This window comes from Seriola lalandi, unplaced genomic scaffold (assembly GCF_002814215.2).
Source record: "Seriola lalandi dorsalis isolate HSWRI2012SDOR001 ecotype SW California unplaced genomic scaffold, Sedor1 jcf7180002053898, whole genome shotgun sequence".
Lineage (NCBI taxonomy): Eukaryota > Metazoa > Chordata > Actinopteri > Carangiformes > Carangidae > Seriola > Seriola lalandi.
Genome location: NW_019524451.1, coordinates 621,713 through 643,154, shown reverse-complemented (window position 1 = coordinate 643,154; position 21,442 = coordinate 621,713).

The window sequence follows — 21,442 nt, the reverse complement described above, 5'->3', positions numbered from 1 at the left end:
CATAATGAGTACTTTTACTTTTAATACTTTAAAGTAGATTTTGCCACGAGGACTTCTGCAAGATCTGAATACTTCTTCCACCGCTGCCAGTTATAAAATCGAGTTATAGATTTTCAGTTTTTCTTAGATCCTGAAAAGTTTGTAGTTTGTGTTTGAAAATGTTATTTTCATTTTCTGCTGTAACAATATTTTGTGTTGCCATATCAACTGTTTTTGATTTTCTCTTTCTTTTTTGCAAGCACACTAAAAAAGTCATCTCACACCAAAAAGACATACCAGAGAGAGTATGTCACTGTTTATGTTTGTATGTTCAGTTATTTTCTGCAGGTGTTTACATCTCTGTACGGTTAAAACTTGATGTGCATGTTTGCAGATGTATCATTGGCTGAACGTGCTGTTCTGTTTCCTGGTGCGTGTAATGTGGCTCCAGGAGCTGCCCTGGCAGTTTGACAGTCCAGTCGTCCCATCCTTCAGTCAGATTTTCCTCCAAGTGGAGCGGGGCACAGGGGGTCCCGGCTGCTGCCCTATCAGCTTGACCTGCTTTAAAACGCCACCATCATCAGAAGAAAAGAGCCTTGAAATGCCTGTTAGTGCTGAGCTCCGGCTTCTCATTCACAACCCTCTGAAAGCCCCACTCACCGCAACCTGATAACAGCTCCAGGTGTCTGGGTGGCATCCAAATAGCTGCCTATAGTCTTCACTCAGTCCTAGCGGCCAAGCTTTCACTGTCTCCCTCCTTCACCACTCCACCCCCCCACCCCCCCACCCCCCTCTCCTCTTTCATTCTCACTCCTACCGCCCCCTACCTTCCACACATCTACTCATTTTCCCTTCGCCTGTCCTCCTGCCTGGGAAATCTTTGTTAATGTCTCCTCTAAAGGACGATTCTGTATTGATAAACACGGGTTCCTTTAGAAAGTCACTTCAGCCTGTGTAGTCTTCAGTTCAGTGCCTTTCAGCACCAGTTAAACCGCATGCTGAGATGGGAGTCATATTTACTGCAGTCAGCAAGTTTATTATGGCTTATATTGCTTTGGTAGCTGCCCTTTCCGTATGATTTCTTTTTTTGTAATGTCACATCTCTTGGGATAGTTTGTATAAGGCGAGGTAAAACCATTAAAGTTCTTTCTTTTTTCTATTTTATGGCCTTGGTACATTATTCATATGCTCGGTCATTCTAGGTAAATTACTTTGGGGCATCCCTGTTCTCATAATGAACCCAAAGGATTTGTATTTCTCCTTTTTTTCTTCCTACGTGAGCACAGCACAAAGTTTTGTTGGAATTGTCAGATTTTGTATTTGATAACCTGCCTTTGAGACACAGGCTTTTGATGCAGGAGTAATTCTTACAACGAGTTCCCCCTTCTTCTGTTCCCGTACCGCGGTTGTATAAGTGGTCAGACACTAACTCCTTCCATATCCTGCTGGAAAACTGCAGTCACCAAAGTTCACTCACTGAATTAAAACTTGCTCTCTTCTTTCGAGCACTCCTGAGTACAATGCAAATGCTCAAAAGTTCTCCCTCCATTCAAATTATGTGACTGGAATGTGAGAGTGCTAGTTTGACCCAGTTTCTCTATTATCACAAAATGTTGAACATGCAAAAAAGGGAAGATGAACCTTAAAATGAGAAGACCCAGTATATCCTTGAGGCATATGGCTGGAATGAAATCTACCCAACCCAGGCAATCTGTTTGCCAGGGAAGGAGACATTCAAGCCTTTTTGATATATTCATGTTCCACTCGTCCACCGAGCACCTGCCTTCATCACGTCCCTGCCTTCACTTGCTTCTTGGCTTGCTCTGTGGATGGCTCCGGTCCCATGGGCCTTCTGGCACTCCAGGTAATGGAATCATGAGGCAGGTATCAGTTAGACATAGAGGGTGTGAGCGTCTCCTCTCAGTGTGACTTAAGAGACCGCTGATATGTGTCCTCGGCTCCCTGTCATATTATAACCCTCACGGTGCCATCACGGAGGACACCTTCATCTGGCGAATAAGCTGATCAGGTAGTGTCATTACTTATCTGATAATGTTCGGACAAAAATAACACATTTTATAAATTTAGCCTAAAGCAGCTGCCAGCTTTTTAATTTAGGACTGTCAGTTCTCACTGCCTGTAGTACAATTAGGAAATGATTTAATAGTGCAATTAAAATACTGTCAAGGGTTTTCAGTTGTGTTTGCATTTTAATTCTATTATTGGCAGCCTAAAAGGCAGTCAGTGCTTATTTGGGATGACATTTTGTTGTCACACAACTTGGTGTCAAATCAAAATGTTGGCAAACTGATCATTCACTAAAACCCTCCCCCAATCGCTGATTGTCCAGTCAGAGCTCAGCCGCTGTCTAGGCACTGCAGATCTGTTCAGGTTGGGATTTCTCTACGTTTACCTGGGGTGTGTCGAGCTGTAATGAGAGCAATGCTCGGCATCTTGACTTTGGAGGGAGATGTCTTATTTCTAATCTTTCCAGAACCAAAAACACAAGATCAAAAGTGCAAGGAATGGATTAAACAGTGAGATTATCCACTCAAACATATGAGGAACAAATGTTAGCATATCCGCTAGCTATCTTACCGCAGTAGCCTCAAGATTCAATTTAATTATTATTCAATTATCATTGTGCAGCACAAGATTGTATAACGAAATAACAGATGTTGTCCCCTTATGCTACTCACAAAAAACAAAAGGTAGATAAATTAATTAATACATAATTGAGTCATAAAAATTAAGAGTATTTATTCATTGATAACCCAACACCACTTATGGCTGAGGAGCATTTCGGTAGCTAACTACATGAGGATGCACATTATAAAAAAAAAAAGGGGAGGGGGGGCGCGGGACTGTTCATAATAGCACATCCACTGTGTAATATTTCCCTCCTGCAAGCTGGTCCTGAATGCTACTCTATCATCATCTAACAATAGAGGCCCTTTAAACAGGGTTATATTAGAATAAAATACCAGTCTGATTATATGATTTTTTTTCTACAATAGTTATAATGCAAGGACAGGTCATAGCTAGTGTATAGCTCTATACTTCAATACAGGAACACATGGTAAGATAGTGATAAAATCTGTGAGCAACAGTTGTAATTTCAGCTGACAAAATGAAATGGGAAACCAGCTTTTTTCGTAACCTTTCTGAAACCAGTTGTTTACAAAATTACTGAGAATTTTGGATCTGCCACTGTTATCATTGGAACGAGAATGGGAAGCATGACAGGCAACGGTAACTAAGGGGGGCAGTCAGTTTATTCAAACAATATTCAAACAAATATTCAAAGTGACAAACTTAAACAGATGTCAAGTTCTACATGACAAGTGAGATTTTCTCTGGGGGAATTTCCGGTTATTACCTGAAAATCCAACATTTATGCTGAAGTAATGGATGGAGTTTAAGTTGTCAGAAGCAGATGGAAAGTCAATGCAGGCTAATAAAGATGCGCAAAAAAAATCTAAAAATAACAAATCTCTGCCTGCACATTTCAGTGCAGACACACACACACACACACACACACACACACAAACACGCGTTTTGCTTCCTGTTATGCCAGCTGTAGGTTTCAGTGTGTATTTCCACTGCTGTTTATTCCTTCATCCCTCTCACTTATCTAACGCCTTTCACTGCAGATGGTGCAACAAACAAACTGCAACCGTTTGAGTCATGTTTCATAAAGGCAAGCTAATTATTGAAAACATATTCTTTCACCCATTTGCTGTGAATGACTTAAATTAACGTGTTTTGGAGCCTAATTCACTTTGCGTCATAGAAATTTCTGTCTCAGGGTCCAATTTGCAACTGGGAGTGCCGATGCAAGACTTTTAGGCTTCCTTGCCGCAGTAGGAGGGTGGTATCATGATTAATTTAGGCTTGTTTTGTCAGCGCAGGAAGCCACAAAGAAGCTCATTACAATCAGCTGGGTTTTGTCACAGTCCGGGCTGCCTCTAATCTCCCATAGAGAAGCAGAGCGATGCAGCCACTCTGAATATGCATTGATGATGATTGCATGATTTATGCATGAGTCATGGCACCTTAAGACAATCCCGCCCAATAGAAGCCCTTGACGTTCTGAAATTAGAGCTTTTGTCACTGTTCTCAAAATGTTTGTTTTAGGCACTCGACCACATCACTCACAGGACCATTCTTGAATGTGTCAGAAACACAACTGTATGAGCGTTTAATGTGGAAGCATAAGATAACAGTGGCTTGTTTGTTTGAATATTTACCGAATGCTTGTACAAAGCCATTACGAAAAACATGTTGTCAGCTGTCATGTTTCCTTTCGGACTACACTCACTTTTCAGTTTGTTGCATGTCTCTGTTTGACTTTGGGCTTTCACTGACATTACCTGCAATTAGGCTGTCAGTAATTGCTCGACTTGTCAGTGACAGACTTGAATTAGGACGGTGATTGATGGTTATATGAGAGTCACAGGAGTGATGTGTGCATTGACCTTCCAGTGAGCTCATCTCTTGTGGGTGTTGACCCTGCGATAAACACAGACGAGGCCTCCCAGACAGCCCCGGTGTGTGCGGCTGTTGCAATGTGCATCACAGTTTTCCTGTTAGCTCTGATAGATGATGATGCACTGGTCTGTTTTATCCACGTGTTGCTTTTTACAAGGAGAAGGATTCAGACCTTGTATGTAAAGTAGTAATACCACAGTGTCAAAGTTATTACAAAACCAATCTAATATTCAAAATTCTACCTCAATTAAAGCAATGTCACAATAAGCAAAAGCAAAAGTAATAATTTTGTCCACCATAGTAATAAGTAGTCAAGGTGCTGTTGTAACAATTTTCTATACATTTGTGAAGTGTAACATATCTTTATTTCCAAAGTAACTATAATAGTGATAATATCTGCCAAATCTGAAGTATAGAAGAGTAGGTACAGTATAGAGAAGCACAAAATGGAAATACTTCAAGTAAAAGTGAAGGATGTGAAAGGCTGTGACATCTCACCAGTCTTCCTATTAGTCTTGTTGCACCCGTTTGGATACAGATAAGTTACACTGCCATCATTCTTGTTGATTCGTTGATTAATCCCAGCTCCACAGCTACTACACCAGGGCAGGGGTGAAGAGGAATCACCTGTGTGAGTGTACAGGTCCTGTAAGTACAGTAGATAAGTAAATGCACTGTTCGTTTGTTAGTTAGTAAGTTACGTTTTTGTCACTGTGTGTGTGTGTGTGTGTGTGTGTGTGTGTGTGTGTGCGTGCGCGAGAGAGTGAGAGAGAGAGAGAGAGAAGGAGAGAGAGAACAACAGAGAGAGAGAGAGAGAGAGAGAGAGAGAGAGCTCTTGGTCTTTGGTCTAAATTGATATGTCTTAAATACTATTGGATTGACTGTCATGACATTTATGTCCCCCCTCAGGATGAATTGAATGACTTTGGTAATGCCTCAACTTTTCATCTAAACTCCTAAAATTTTAATTAGTCCGCAATTTAATTTATCTGCAAAACTAATTAAACTAACATTCACTAACTAAACTTTCACATCAGTCTCAGCTGTTTGTTGTGTTTAGCACTAATTAGCAAATGTTAGCATGCTTAGAATCTAAAGTAAGAGGGTGAACATGGTAAGCATTACACCTGCTAAACATCAGTATGTTAGAATTGCCAGCTTTTAACTCAAAGCCCTGTGCCTACATAGTCATTCAAAAAAAAAGAGGCCTTATAACTAGATGTAGTACAAGCTATGTGGCTTGCAAGGCCTGTGTGTTGCTGTCTTTTTTACCAGAACAAGTCTTTTGCTCTCAAGTCTCAAGTAAGTCAGGTTTCAAGCCTAATTCTCATTCTTATAACCAAAGTCTGACCAAGTTCAAGTCTCACGTGTCAGCTCTACAGCTCTGGTGAGAGTGTACACCTATTGGCTTCTGTCCGCTCTCTGTGGATGATTAAACCAGCAGACTCAGGTGGACAGACATATAAGTCACTGACAAATTACTGAATGTTGACTACGGCAATTGACATCTCACTCACACGTCAGGATGAAAGATGAAGAGAGGCTTTCCTAACATCTTTAAGAAAGTTCTCTGGTAGTTTTCCCTCCATCATGAAGGAGGAGGCTGGTGTGTGCGCCGTTAGCCGATTAGCAGCAACACTATAAAAGTACAAACCAATCTTGCGCCTTTGATGTTCGTTTGCATATAGTTACTCTCACTCGCCTCTCACCGCAGACTTGTATTTTCCCTCTTGCCCGTTTATCCCCTCCCACTCTCACTTTGCTCTCCAACTTTCTTCTCTTCTCACTCTCTCATCTCCCTCTGTTGAGCCAGATCTCTTCCATATTCCTTTTGCTCAGGTCCGCAGGCTGATACAGACTTATTTTAACAAGCGCCTGGCAGGCTGGGCGGTGGATGTGGCAGCTGTTGAGAAGAGGCTGATGTGGCCCTCTCTACCACAGGAGAGTGAATCCCAGGCAGGGAGTCTCCAGATGGGCTCGGTTTGAAGCAGTTCACCCTTGGTTCCCCTAGGTGAGCTCCATACGGGATAAAACTGCATATCTGAATACTAAATGCAGATTGACTGTAATTAATTACCTGACTGCATTTAGGTCTTTATTTACATACTGCATCTGATACTTAAAAAAAAATTTTTCTTCTTCAGAAAGTGCAGTATTTAAACTACATTTCTCATACTCTATGCAACACCATTGCATAAAGTATGAGTGTGTTTTTTTATATTAATGCACACAAGAAACTGACCTTTGTCACCGTGCATTCACAATGTGTGACAGATGCTTTGATCTATTCCTGCTTCAATGCTTCTCTCTCCTCTGACTTGTACAGGCTGCTGGTATTCTCCCTGCGTGCCTCTGTGCTGACACTGCTTTCCTCTGCATCCCATTGATTCAGGAGCCCTGAGTGATAGATGGGTTTAATAAAGCAAGGTGCAGTCCCCCAAAATAAATGAGCAAACGCAGGATTTATTACCAACATCTGCATTTTAAGGGGAGTAAACAGGGCCTAAGCTGGGAAACACAGTTTCATGATACTCCCACAACCCAAAGTCTGGGCCAGAAACACTCATGCACGTGCACAGCTGTGCACATAGACACAGATATGCTGACATGTCTATTACACACACACACACACACACACACACATTGATCGCACACTTCCAATCACTGCCTTTTCTCATTCCAACTTTCATGCTCTCTGTCACTTAATTCTCATATCTTTTGCCATTCATCTTTCTCCTTCAACAAAAGGAGACCTTGGTTTGCTGAAGCTCCCTTTGGCATCGCTCTTCTCCTCAGTTACTCATGTTCTTCAGCATTTTCCTTTTTTTTTAAAATTTTGTCTTCTCCACTTGTATTCTGACAGACATTCCTTCTTTTTGGAGCAGCAGAGAGGTTTCTCTTTGACCCAAAGTGCTCGCTAGTTTGTCATCATATACAGTATAATAGCCTTTTTGTCATAAACAGCAGCGCATTTTATTTGCCCTCTCTTTTTTCTGCCGTGGCTGTGCTACAGGCTGCTTATTGGTGGTGATTTATCCATGTGCAGTGCCAGTGGAGCTAAATCTCTACTCCCCTTGGCACTGAAACAGTAGTATGCATGGTTTAATTTCAGCTCTGACAGAATGTCGTGCTGCACTGATAACGCAGGCCTGTTTGCCAGTGATTGGACTAATTAATAGGCTCACAGATGATCCGCGGCTGTCTTACCCAGTCACAGTAGAGGAGTGGAAAAAAAGGAGAGGGTAAAATAAAAAGTAGCTTGACCTGTGAACTTTGGAGCCCCTTTAGAAACATCAAGTTCACTCATTTCATTTGCACAGAAAAAGAGACATAGGCTATAAAAAGCCACAGGACCGCAATGTTTCCAAACAGAGTTTTTTCTTATTAATGACAACATTTTGACAACTCAGTTGATAATTGCAGACACATTTAACGTCTCTTCCACAGGGCTCAAACACTTTTTCATTTTCCCCTGTGTACTCCCCGCTGCTACCTGCAAATCTGACACACTGATAGGTTTGTCGAGGACTTTATCCCCCCTGCTCTCCCTTCTCCATCTCATTGCAGATGACCCACTAAAGCTTTATTCAGTGAGTGCTGTGTAATTACTGACTGAGCTGGGACTAAATGAAAGAAATGGTGTGTTTATCACACATGCATTATTGTTTCACAAGGGAGGAGTGCTATTTGTGCACAGATTGACTGCTGACAATGATGAATAACTATATGTTTTGGCAGTTTGTCCCCAAACCTTAAGTCAAGAATTTAAGTGCCAGCATAAATTTAACAGACACACACACACACACACACGCACACACACACACACACACACACACACACACACACACTTGAAACCTTTAACAAACACAACACACTTGTCCTTGTTTGTCACACACATGCTCCCTGTCTGTTCTCATATGTGAAGCTCTGTACATCAAGTGCATAATAAAAACACAAATGCATTTACTTCAAAGAATTACTATTTAAACAAAGCCAGCAGTGGGGTGATAGTGTTTTAACAGAGGGCGCCATACTGCAGCGAGAGAGATCCTCAAATTTGTGCTGCAAAGTGCTTCACACTCATTTGATTAACCCGGTTTATCTAGTGTAAAGGCTCAGCATGGTGCCAATGTGCAACAATGCAAGTACAGATGTATTCAATTTAAGCTTGGCTCGTGAGACACGTGTATCTCTGCCGTGCCTGGTGATGGTAGCAGATTTGTGAGGAGCATTTGCAGACTGGCTTTGGTAGTTGTTTTTTTTTTTTTAGCAAGGCAGTGCTCACCTGTCATACTGCACAAATTTAAGGAGGTCCTGGCCTGTATCTCCACAGGTAGAGCCACTGGACTATTAATGAAGCTGTTTGCATAAATCATTACTGACCCCGTTGCCTCTTACTCGCGTTTTACTACTATCTGTATTAGACGGGGCCATCTGTGTTTTAAATGAAATCCTCTCTATCCTGTTAGATCAAAAAAAGCTTCTCTATGTTCACAACTTCCATTGAGGTCAGTCTAAAATCGAAACATTTTATTTTTTGTGAGGGTGAGGTGGGCCATTTTCATGCAATAATAATTTAACATATCTTTCTCATGCCTGAATAAACCCTAAAATCACTTATAGGAAGTCCTGACGGTTAAGTCACCTTAACATCATCAAACTGTTGAACACACTGTGACCAGAATACTTGGCCATGTTGCCTCTTTAACTTCAAAATTTTTCTTCAGCTGCGCTCCACAATAAGTAGCATTTTGTAGCCTTTAGCTGCATATAGCGTTTCTATGTCTGAGCACAGTCACATTATGTTCTCCTTTATTTCTCTGCAGTTTTTCATCTAGTCAGCTGATAATGTCTTCAGAAGTCTTTGCAACTAGCGTAGCTCACTAAAAACGGTCATTGAGAGAAATGACTTGAATAGCAATAACATTTAGAGAAATTTCCCTCTAACCACAGACCACGCTCTGTCTTTTCCAGCATGATGCAGTACATAAACCACAGCTCTTTACATACCAGTCTTGTCATGTCTGATAAAAGCCATAACAATTACATAAATGTCACTCATGTGTGAATTACAAAAAGCAGTCTCTTTAACAGACAGATGATGATGTTACATATTTCATATATGAAAGGTGTTAATGATAAATTTGAGCTTTCCGTCACGATACACCTTAATTTGGTAAATGTTTAACAAAAGGTAAACTTACAAGCTGGTGATGCTGTGTCATGCAAGTACACATGGGAAATGCAGTTCACAACTGTAAGGTAAGTCAAGCTTACTCAAATAAAACATATTAAAAACACTGAAAAATATATCAAACGTAGTGAAAGAGAAGGAAATATTGAACAGGCAAAGCAGATCACTATGAAATTAGTTTCCAGATTTTCCAGTTTTGATACCAATATTAAATTTGTTGAATTAGGATTGTATTTGAATTTTGTCTTCCACAGTATTAGTATGTTCATTTTCTGTCTAACAAAGAAAAACATGGACATTTTTTGGGAGTATTTTTTCAAACAGGATTTTCTCATCTTTGTTTTTACCTCTAACTCTCAAAAGGTCTCAGTCCATTTCCTGGGTTCACAAAGCACATCTGTAACAAGACCACCAAAGAACTTGCCGTGCATCTGTCCCAACCAACCGAGCCTAAGCACCATCAGGAGATGAAGAGTGCAGTCAGCCCCAGCCCAACACTAAGCCCTCCCTATGGGGTGAACAGTGTGTAATGCTGCCTTAACTACATAACATTGCTTCTCTGCATGGACCTCAGGGGTCAAAATCATTGTGTATTCCTGAGCTGCTGGTTCAGGGTTGCTTGGGGGACTCTGAGAGCACAGCGGCGTGTTAGCAAGCTGTTGGAGCAAGGCTGTAAATGATTCATATTGTACAGACAGACACGTTCATGCAAGGGCTGATTTTAAAGCAGCAGCTGAATGATGTCCTCTAACTCAAGGTCTGGGGTCCCTGAGTGGATATTACGCCTCAGGTTAGTCCTAGTAATGAGGAGGAAGTGATTTCCCCCCCTCTCTTTAATGTTGTTCACATATGTTTCGGGAGACTTTTGATGAAATGTGGCATTGGAGGGTCTTTAGCCCAGGCATGCTCAAGTCACTGCAAAGCTGATGGTTATCTGCTCTGGGACAATCTGTGCAGGCACCATTCCCCCAGTGGAAATGTGTCAGTCTACAAGCAGTGAAATTAACACCTCTCATACTTAACACTCCTCTCTTTCTGTCTTCTCTGGGGGCTCATTCTCTTGTCTGCCACTAATCTCAATCTCCCTTTCTTTCTTTCTTTCTTTCTTTCTTCCGCCTCCTTTCCCACCATGAGCTTGTATTTTACCTCTGTCAATCCCCAAGAAGATGAAGAGGCACGATAAGGTCGCGGCATCTGTAAAGGCTCTCATTGGGGCATAATGAATACCATTAATTCAATCGGGGGAACTTGTTGGGATGGCCATGGCCTTTGTCCAGTCATGATTAAGCGATGCTATCAGTTATCAATCGTAATGAGCTTTTGTGGCCGTGGGAGACGGGCGCCGGCTGGTGAAATAATAACATCTTGGTTCTGATGATATAGCAAGTAAGGCCAGACACCTATCTCATCCAGACCTAATGATATGATATGATGGCGTGTATGCGGGAAGTGGTATGGCTGTACAGTATCTTATGGCTTGATGGAAACATCAGCTCACTGATGCCTTTTGTAATGAGATAATGATTATGATATTTGATTTGACAGTCTTTCTTGTTGAAATCATCTGTGAATTAATTTCCTTAAGGGGGCCATAATCAGTATTTATATGAAAAGTGGATCAAATGACAATGTGTATGTGAAAGGGAAAGAGAATTAACACCCAGCCTTGCACTTCTCCTCATCTACCGAGCATTAGCGTGTCTTATAGCTCACTGGTTTGGTTTTAGGGCCTGCAGCTGTTTCGGTTTGCTCTCATGGCTCTCATCAGTGTCGCTTAGATACGCAGCAGGTAACAATCTTAAAAGCTCTAAAAACCCACTGAACACTAGTTAGCAGCTAGCTGGTTGCTAACTTTGTTGCTAATGTTGTCTGTCTGAATGTAGTGGAGCATTTGGTAGCTAAAGATCCAGATATTTCCCTCAGGAGTTGGTAGAGATCAAAAACTGAACTAAAAGAGAATGAATATTAGACTTTAGACACAAATGAAAGTCTGTGTCATTTAATATAAGCCAATATAAGGGCAACAAGCTAACTGTTCCTGCTGACTTAGTTGCAACGATCGATACCACTCATGTCTGTATAACTAAATATGAAGTTCCTGCCATAAGCTGGTTAGCTTACCTTAGCACAAAGACTGGAAACGGGGGAAACAGCTAGTATCTTATTTGGTTAATTTATAAAATGAAATGTAAGTGTGCTGATTTTACGGGGGTTTGCATTTAGATAATACATGTAAGTAAGCTTTAGAGGTTCTGGTAGGTGGATTTTGTTACCTTGCTGGATATAAGGCAAACTAAATAGCTTCATATTTACCTTACAGACATGAGAGTGGTATCAGTCTGTCCAAAGGTGTAAAAACTCTACCAGCACACTAATTATAAAAAGCTTACTAATTAACACATTAAATCTCATTTAATAAACTGTACAAGAGACACAGTGTAAAATAGGCCTAATGGAAAATTGTGGCTGGACTCCATCCTTTGTCTTCAAGCTGATTGTCTAATGGCTGGTAAATAGAGGGGTGGTATTGATCTTCTCATCTAACTCTTGGCAAGAAAGCGAATAAGCTTATTTCCCAAAATGTCAAGTAAGTACACAGTGGCATGAAGCATGTCCTAACTATATGTTTGAATTCTGTCTTAACAGTATCCTAGACTTATCCTAGAAAAACAGATTTAGCTCAATTTTAATCCAGATATCCTAAACATCTTTTCACCTTTAAATCACAAAATCTTAACTAGGTTTTGACTGATCATTTCTGTAATTACTGCTTGCTTGTCATGTCAGCAATGATGTTCATGTCCACATATACTCATTGAGAATGCAGCATCTGTATGGTCTTTGGCCTCCAAATTTAAATAATTCACACAAAGCACAATCTCCATTCAGTTTTTATGAGCCCCCAGTGGCAGTTCAAGGCAGTTCCAGCCTGTTTATATCACAGTCTCCCTTATGTGCCCTCAAACCAGCCTTTTTTAATTTTGCATTTGGTTGCAGCCTGTGAAGCCTATAACCTTTATGTTCTCTTCTGGTTTTTAATAACAAACCCCACAACTATTATAAGGATTCTGTAGCCTCTACAAAGAACTACTGTGTTTCTAAACACTCAACACCACAATGATTCATGGCATTGGTTATTTAAGTGCACATATGACTTTAAAGCTAAACCCAAGGGCAAATTCCTGGATGGCTTATGGAAGCCTACCGACAAACAAAAACAAACAACCCATCATGCACAGGCACCAACAGCAATGGGAAGAGCCTATTGTACAGGACGGCAGAGTGTAGCCGCACCAGGCCTAGAGTGATGCACTATTCTCATCTCTCTCATAACATTATTAAAAGTTTGAGCCTGGAGGCCATGAAGGTTTAGCAGAGGATTATTATTTCAAGCTCCCTGCAAAATAAATCAATCCTTTATCAAAGTCCGCAGTACCCATGAACTGCGTAATCAAATTGAACAGTGTTCTAGGCAAGTATCCCGTTACTGTTCTATTAAATTGAGCTATTGCTGAGGGAGATGGCTCAAATATAGCCTTCCACAAAAGACATGGGTGTTATGCGCAGACAATTGAAAAATCCCCTAAATTTGGCACTGTAAAACATTTTTTCCTAAAGGATTCTTTCTTTGAAGTTTTTCTTCATTACCTCTAGAGTGCAGAAAATGTTTTGTGTTAAGGAAGAGTCCACGCATACAGCTGTAGTGGCTGTATGCGTTTATAATATGAGAGAGAATATGAATATATTTTACTCCATGTACTAGTGAAATCCTCATCTCTTCAAAACTCTTAACTTTGCATGAGCTAACCAAGAATGCCTTTCTGACATTTACAGAGTTGGAGAGAATATATTGGCCAGACCTGTTCCCATTGTTACATCACATATTCCTGTGATGCAATTTCTGAACAACAATGTCCCTCCCGCTGCTGTAGCTCTCTCTGTCTCTCTCTGTCTCTCTCTCTCTCTCTCTCAGCTCTCAGGCTGGTACACCTGTCTGCTCCCTGTGATTGGACGAGGCCTGTCTTGCAGGCTTCTTTCTATTCAGCTGGTCCCTGTTGAATAGCGCCCGTGAAGCGGCGGAGCAGATTAAGTGTTTTTGCTGTTACATTCAATGAAGGAAATGACAGTGAATTTGAAAATATGCTGATGACTCCACTTGAAATAGCGATTCCTGTGAATTTTGAAGAGGCAGTGTTTCTATCACAGCCCCCACTGTTTCCCTCACATGGTTTCCCATAATTTTGGCAGGGATTTCACCTTGGACATGCGACAATGGATACAATGTCTGTCTGAGACCACACTACAGTAGTGTTTTTCAAACAAGACTGAATTTCAGGTTTTTTTTGTTTGTTCCAGTCAGTCCTCGACACAACAAGAGAATACATAAACATTTGGATATAAATATTTTATGGGACAACAACATAATGTTCTTGTGTCAGCAACTGAACTGTACAGACTGAACCAGTTCTGAGGCTGAAAGAAAACCAAGTCATGCACATTTCCTGGCGAACACTGTCATCCTGACCTTATGGCTCCTTTGAGATATAAAACTATTATGCTTGTTTTTAGAGTTAAGAGCCACTTAACACCTTTTACCTGTTAAAATTTTAGAATAAAACAGCACCTCATTACTTTTCTATTTAAAACGAAACATATTTCAACATTATGCAACATCAGCGTTCACGCACGGCTAAAATATCTCATTATAAAACTACTAGTGTTCTTACAGTGCTGGAATAGTTTTTTAATGGTAGCAAAATAGATTCTTGAAACATATATATGTAGAAATTCTTTGTAAAAGATCTTTTCTTCCATGTGTGTGCTTGCAATGAGATTCATTAGTCACTGCTTTTTATGCAAAACATGCAGCACAGATGGCATTTGCACTTTACATCTCATCCAACCGCAACCTAGTGTGTGTCGTTCAAAGGGAGTGTAGAAAAGCAATTTAAAGTGAAGCTTTGATTGAACTTTTGAAGATTGCTCAAAGGTGTTTTGAGGTACATCCTCACTACATACCTGGACGACAAGAAAGAGCAGCTCTGCCTTTGGAGCTCTAATTAGGTTCTAGAGGAGCGACTGTGACAGGAACATCACTTCCTGTTCAAAGACCTGGACTATGTCGCTCATCCACTGTACATACGCGTTGTCTTTCCAGCAGTAATGAGCCGGGCACATCCTTTCTGTTTGCTTCATGCGGGTTTTGTTTTTACCACTCTCACATTCAGAGGGTACATCTTATTTATTTGCTGAAGGGCTTGTCAAATTTAAAAAGCACTTCTATTATCTTGTAACTGCTGTCAATTATGAAGAGAAACATCAAACAACCAGAATATTACCACATCTTTTCATCTACCTCTTACTCTCACTCGCAGTCACACAAACGCACTCTGTTTTTGTCTTCTGATGCTTCAGTGAATGAATGAAATGACTTCTCTGGCTCTGCTCGTCCTTGTTATTCAAGTAATGTCTCTGGCTGTACCTCATTCGACTTTGTTGCCGGAGTTGTAGTGGAAGTCTGGTATTTTAAAACAATGATGGGACTTCATGCACTGTCAGCTACTGACAAAACCTTTTGCTTTTGATACACTGAGCTCCTAATGGACTGGCCCAACTCTAATACTGAGGAGAGGAGTCTGTATTAACGACGTCTAAGAGTGTGAAAATGTGCTTTGATCTCCTGTTATGGTAATGTTTAGAGTGCTTACTCACTAATTAAAATTCTGTATCAATACTTTCTCCTGCAGGAACCATAATGAAATATTTAAAAAGGGATGTTATGAATAACAAGGATCTCCAGAATTATTATGCTAGCTCAAATCATTCATAAGAAATATAATGGAATTTAATGTAATCTCATTTAAACATAAGACAGAGCAACAGTAAGACTGTTGTCCCTATCTTGGTCAGTCAGACACAGATAAGTCATCAGGAAGTGTAAGAGTATTTCTGCCTGAATGTCTCTCTGAACTTTGAATATGGTCATGCAGAATTTTTCCCTCAATTTACCACAATCTAATCAAATCAGTTATCGATTGAGTATCTTAAAGGAAATGTTTGGCATTTTTGGATATACGCTTATTTGCTTTATTGCATTATGCAATTCTTTTTAACTTTGGAGAAAGCCAAACGACTAGGCTTTATGCTAGGCAAGATTAACAATCTCATCTCTTGGCTCCAGCTTCATACTGAACCCACAAAGAGTGGTGTCAACCTTCTCATTTAAAGGATTTCTATGCAAAGTACTTACATCTACTACCACAATGTCAGTTTAAGTTTAAGTTATCTCAACAGCATTTTGCTCCATGAAACTAAAGTTAAGATTGATGCCACAGAATTTGAATAAGTCTTAGAGCTGTGCCTGTTATTGAAAATATATGCGCTGGACAAAGGAGAGCCTAGCCTAGACCTGTTAGGAGGGTTTATAGCCTCTGGTTTGGTGAAGAAGATGAATCTAGTCTACATTCATAAAATCCACAGAGGCAGTGGCAAACCAACAGCTGTTCGAGTTTTAAATAATATGAATAGTCACAGGGTAGGGTAGGCTACATATGGTAGATACGTACACTTTATGTCAGTGGCATACGGTGACTTTTACAGACAAGCAGAGCCTAACTCCCCACTCCCCCTCCTCACACACTTTGATTAACAGAAAGGAAAAGACGCCGCACGTTTACCAAGGGTGATTAGTAAGACCAGAGCCAGTCCCGACCTCCCAGGGGCCTAAAGCAAAATTCTGCTTAGGGGCCCTCTTACCTGACCTGTGGGCCATGTAAACCATTTGCCATTGCCACAGTCAAACCTGACGCCCCAGTGCTCCCACTACAACCCTCCCTCCTTTAAATTAGTTCCATCTGTTGATCTAGACCTACACAGAATGAAATAAACAAACAATATTTACTGAAGAGAATATTTTTTATAGAATGTTAAGATAAGTGAAAATTGTAGAAAACATAATATAGGCTAGAAAAATAATCAAATATAACACTGAGCTTTGGCTCTGCTGCCTGGTCATCAGTCCAGTCCTCACAATATTCTACAATTAGCATTGGCTTTACCATGATACAAACATAGGCCTAAAGGCTATGGCTGCAGCTTTTAAAGTAAAAGCTATACAGATGTGTGATTAGCTTTGACTATACAATGTAAACAAAAATTTCATTTTGTGCATGTGCATATCAATGCATCTTCATGCACGTTGGCATTTATCAAACATAATGACTAGCTGTATTTTACTCCCACTTTTGTCAGGCACGAAGTCATAGAACAGCCCTGGTAAGCAAGACACAAACACACCAAGAGATGCTCTGCCCAGCTTGGATAGCGAGACCGACAGACTCAGCCAGAGATGCACATCACATTATTTGCTGACATCAAACTCGGAGGAGAGCTGCCTGGCTCTGGGTAAGAGAAATTATTAATTATTATTATTATTTATTATTTATTTAACTCCCCCCTCCCCTCCTTTCATGCTCTCAGTCAGCAAGTTGTTTTGGAGCACAGTGCAAAAACTAAACACTAAACAAACAATAAGAAGCACAACTGAATGAAGTTACCGTGTACACGAGAACCAAAAACAACAACCAGTAGCCCACGCTTGCATTGCCATGATATGCTCCACAGCAATGGTGACAGTTAGCCAGCTAGCGATAGCAACATTTGCCGAACAAATTCAAAATTAGGGTAACAGCAAATTAGCTAACATTATCATGCATGCTATAGCTGCACAAATGAAAAAAAAGACATGTAACATTATGTAGCCATCAAGTAACTTACACATGGAGGAGAAGAACAGCTAGTTCTGAGTCAAGCTGGAGCCGTTTAGCAGCTCATTGTCTCCATCTTGGTAAAGCAAGACTAGTATTGGCTCCACAGTTGTACTGGGGAAGAAATTCAGCCTTAGACTTATCTGCTGGGACTGCAGTCATATGAATGACGGAACTGGTAAAGACACTGATGGAGCCAGTAAAGACATTGACAGAGCCGGTAAAAACTTTTTGGTTGTTTTGACAGTCCTCCGGCCAACCGGTGCTCTGGTCATATCTCTTTATTTGTCGGAGGGCTTGTTAGCCAAAAAAGTGGTTTCTTCGGTGGAGGAAATTCTGGAAAGTTGCCTTTGAACGCTGTGTACTCTGTGACATCTCACGTGTGGGTGGTGCCTGGTGGTTTATAAATGTGGGGAGGACCAACGTTTGACAGACTCACATGCATGAACATGCACATGTAGGTGCACTGACATGCACACTGTACCAGACCGGCTACCAAAACAAAGAAGCTCAGATTTTGTTCTCTGGTCGTTACTCCATTATATCTAACATAGAAAATAGTTGTTTGCTGCTATATTATTGTTTTGAATCTTATTTACAGAGCCTTTAACCCTCAGCGTGAAAGCACATAAATGTATCTTCCAAAACACTGAACTGTTCCTTCAAGGCCGAGATAATCTTGGTATAATTGTAAGTCTATGTGCTACCATCATCTAAGCTTCAAGATGGGAAACTCAGATCAGTCTCAAGTATTATTGGATATGACTCACGGATGAGTCAACAAATTATGTATTGACCTTTCTATGGGCTGATCTGTTTATTTATGAAAATGTGAGACGTTATCATTCCCCACAGTTAAGTAAATTCCATTACATAGTGTCCCAACAGGACAAACAGTGTGATTTAGAAAATGCTGCTGTTGAGCAACAATATACAATTGAACTTTCATCAAAAGCCAATCAGTGGTTTCTAAAGGGATGGACCACAGCTGACTCATATTCCCTTTTGCTTTTGTGGGGAGCAATTATAACATCATAGAACTGTTATGATGTTTGGATCACACATTACACTGTAAAATCCAAAGCTGAAGACCAGTGACTGGCACAACCCTTAACAGTTAACAAAGCAATTTCCTTTTGTGAGAAATAAAACAGCTTGCTGCGTGTGACAGCTGATGACTGATGACCATATCTCTTCATAAATGTAGACCGAACTATGCAATATATTTAGGTCAACATGCAGTCAGCATTCAGCTGCATGCCAAATCTTTTTACTGAATAAAAACCTACACATAGCAGAAGAGTAGTGAAGAAGTGCTATGTCCAGATGTGAAATCACACTGAGCTACTTGTCAGTTCTAATGGGCCGTATTAATGAAGCTCTGCAGGAGATTAGCTCCTGCTACTTTTTGTTCATTCCTTTCTGATACAGTATTTCCAACCCTTTCAGCACCATCCTCTGCTCTCCACAGATTAAGTGAAACTACAAAACTGCATAAATGAACAAATCAATGCAATATTCTTGATAGCACTGGTAAACTTTTCCGGTACGTGGTTTTACCATTAGAGCCTCTGAATTCATCAAGATATGTATTCAGCAAGCTGCTAGAAATGCTCCACAGGGATTTTGGTCCATGCTGATTTGCAGCTGTCATGCAGTACCTGCAGATTTTTTTCTTTCCCTTGTAAAACCATAACGTTTTCATGCTTTGGTTTTGTGTGTAGCTTATTATAATAGAATTTATTTAAGACCCCCTTCCAATGAAAATCAAATTTTTAACCTTGTTAAAATGTCCATATGACGTATTTTATATAACAGAAGACATATCATGAGCAAAATAAGCAGTCAGCGCCATGACTGTGCATTTCCACCTTGGAACTGCAGTGAACCACTGAGTCTCAAAAAAACTGATTCAGACAGCCAGGGATTCATGAGTCACATATCTAAGGAACCAATTCCATCAACCAGTGGAGAGGGGGCGGGCCAAATCAACCTGAAACTTGTCAGTACAGAGAGCAAGAGTTTGCATTAGCACAACCACAACCATGTTTTCTCAAGACTGGTTAGTAGGAACAGCTGTTAATGCTAACACTGGCTATGTAGCAATAGCAAAACTTACAAATAGCCCCAAATAGCTTAAGGATAAGTGGCAAATTTAGATGATAGGACCTGAAAATACAGCTACAATAGTGTTTAAAATAAGCATCATGTTTTAGTGTCTGTCCCTCAGAATCAAAGAATGAAGGCTTCTTATACTCAATATTTTGCACCAGTACCTAGAAATATCATCAGTGTAGAGGAAGAGACACCGATTTCTCCACAAAGCGTCAACAATCAATAATGTAATGCTGCCGCAAGGTATTTTGTGTTTTGAGCAAGGGGTTTAACATCTCCTAGGCCTATAAAGCTTCCCTGAGCATGTTTCCCTTTTCTGGATGGAAATGAGAGAAAAGTAGGAAATCATGACCTGGAGTATCATTTAGGCTTTTTAAAGGACAGTGAAGAGTATTGAATGTGGGCTTTTTGTTTAGTCCACTGATACATTTACGAACATAGAGATACTGTGTGCTTTGTGACAAGGCACTGATTCTGTGTTGTTGTTTTTTTTTTTTTAATACAGTTTTAGAAACACGTCTACACAATGTTCAAGTGTACACAACTGTATGGCAAATTTGAATGCTTTATCCAGCCATTGGCATGTTGCAGCAGGACGCTGTATTTGTTGTACATTCTGAACTGTTACTTGTATACACATGGCCTGCTCTGCCACTCTCACCTTTGAGGTTTTCCTGCTTTCTGAACTGCAGTTGACTGTATGTGTTTTTTATATCACAGCATTCATTCTCTATTAACTCTTAGACCCAGAGTCTGAAGTGCAAAAAAATTCCCATGAGGGCAGCTGTCTCTGCAGATGCTGGAACTGGCGCATCTATTGCCAGCAATCACACTGTGTTCAAAGTCATCATCCTCTTGCTATCTGCATGGTTTCTATGAGTCACACCTGTATCATTCACTGTCTGGAGAAGTGAGATCTTGCATAAACAAAACATGGCAAACATAAATCTTTTATGTCTCTGTTATCACGATGAACTGTGTAAATCATGATCTCTTACTCAGTGCAGGATGCTAATGGTGTTTCTGTGCTAATATTTGTTTTTTTTCATATCTCATTGTTTCAGTCAAGACCCTGCAGGCTTCGCATATGAATTCCATGTGTCATATCTCTGCATCTCTGTTGTCTTTGTATCATTAAAATGCGCTTCAAAGAGCACGATCAACAGCTAAACGAGTTTTGAAATGTTCTAAAAAGCAGATGAGGGAAGTATGACAAACAGATTAAATAGCTATAAATGTGAAAAACTGCTTATGACAAAAGTCAGGCCAAAAAAATTGCTTTATTTGTAATAATGCCTTTGAACTATTTTTTTTTCTAATAATAGGATATATGTTTGGGAAGCTGATCAATGTCAACTGAGCTTTAATTCAAGTGCAGGTCTCTTCAAGTGCATTTAAGATAGCTGAAGAGCTAAAGTGGAGAAAAGAGGGAAATGGAACAACTGAGTTGGAATGTGATTTATTCATTGTGTCCTTGGAGAGAGAGAGACAGGGAGAAAGACTGCAGTACACTGCAAAGTGAGGGAGCTAGTGAACCAGAAAGTTTTTTTTTTTTTCTCTGTGGCGGTAATCAAAGTATCTTCCCCATGACACGTCCTCCTTCAGCCGTCTGAGTATCCTCTTCTCTCTCTCTTTCTCACACGCACACTCTTTCTCTTCTTCTCTCACGCACACACACATATAACCTCCTTCCCCTCAGTGACAGAGCCCATGTTAGATCAGATTAACTTTCACAGCCACAGGCCCAAAGAGGCAGCAAGCACGAGAAGACAGCCCTATAGTCACACAGCTCAACACATGCAAGAAGTGTGCTGCGACACAGAGGGGGGTGATTAGCTGTCCTCTGCTGGAAAGGAAAATGTGCTCCCCTGCTCCTGTGATTAGACAGTTCTGTTCC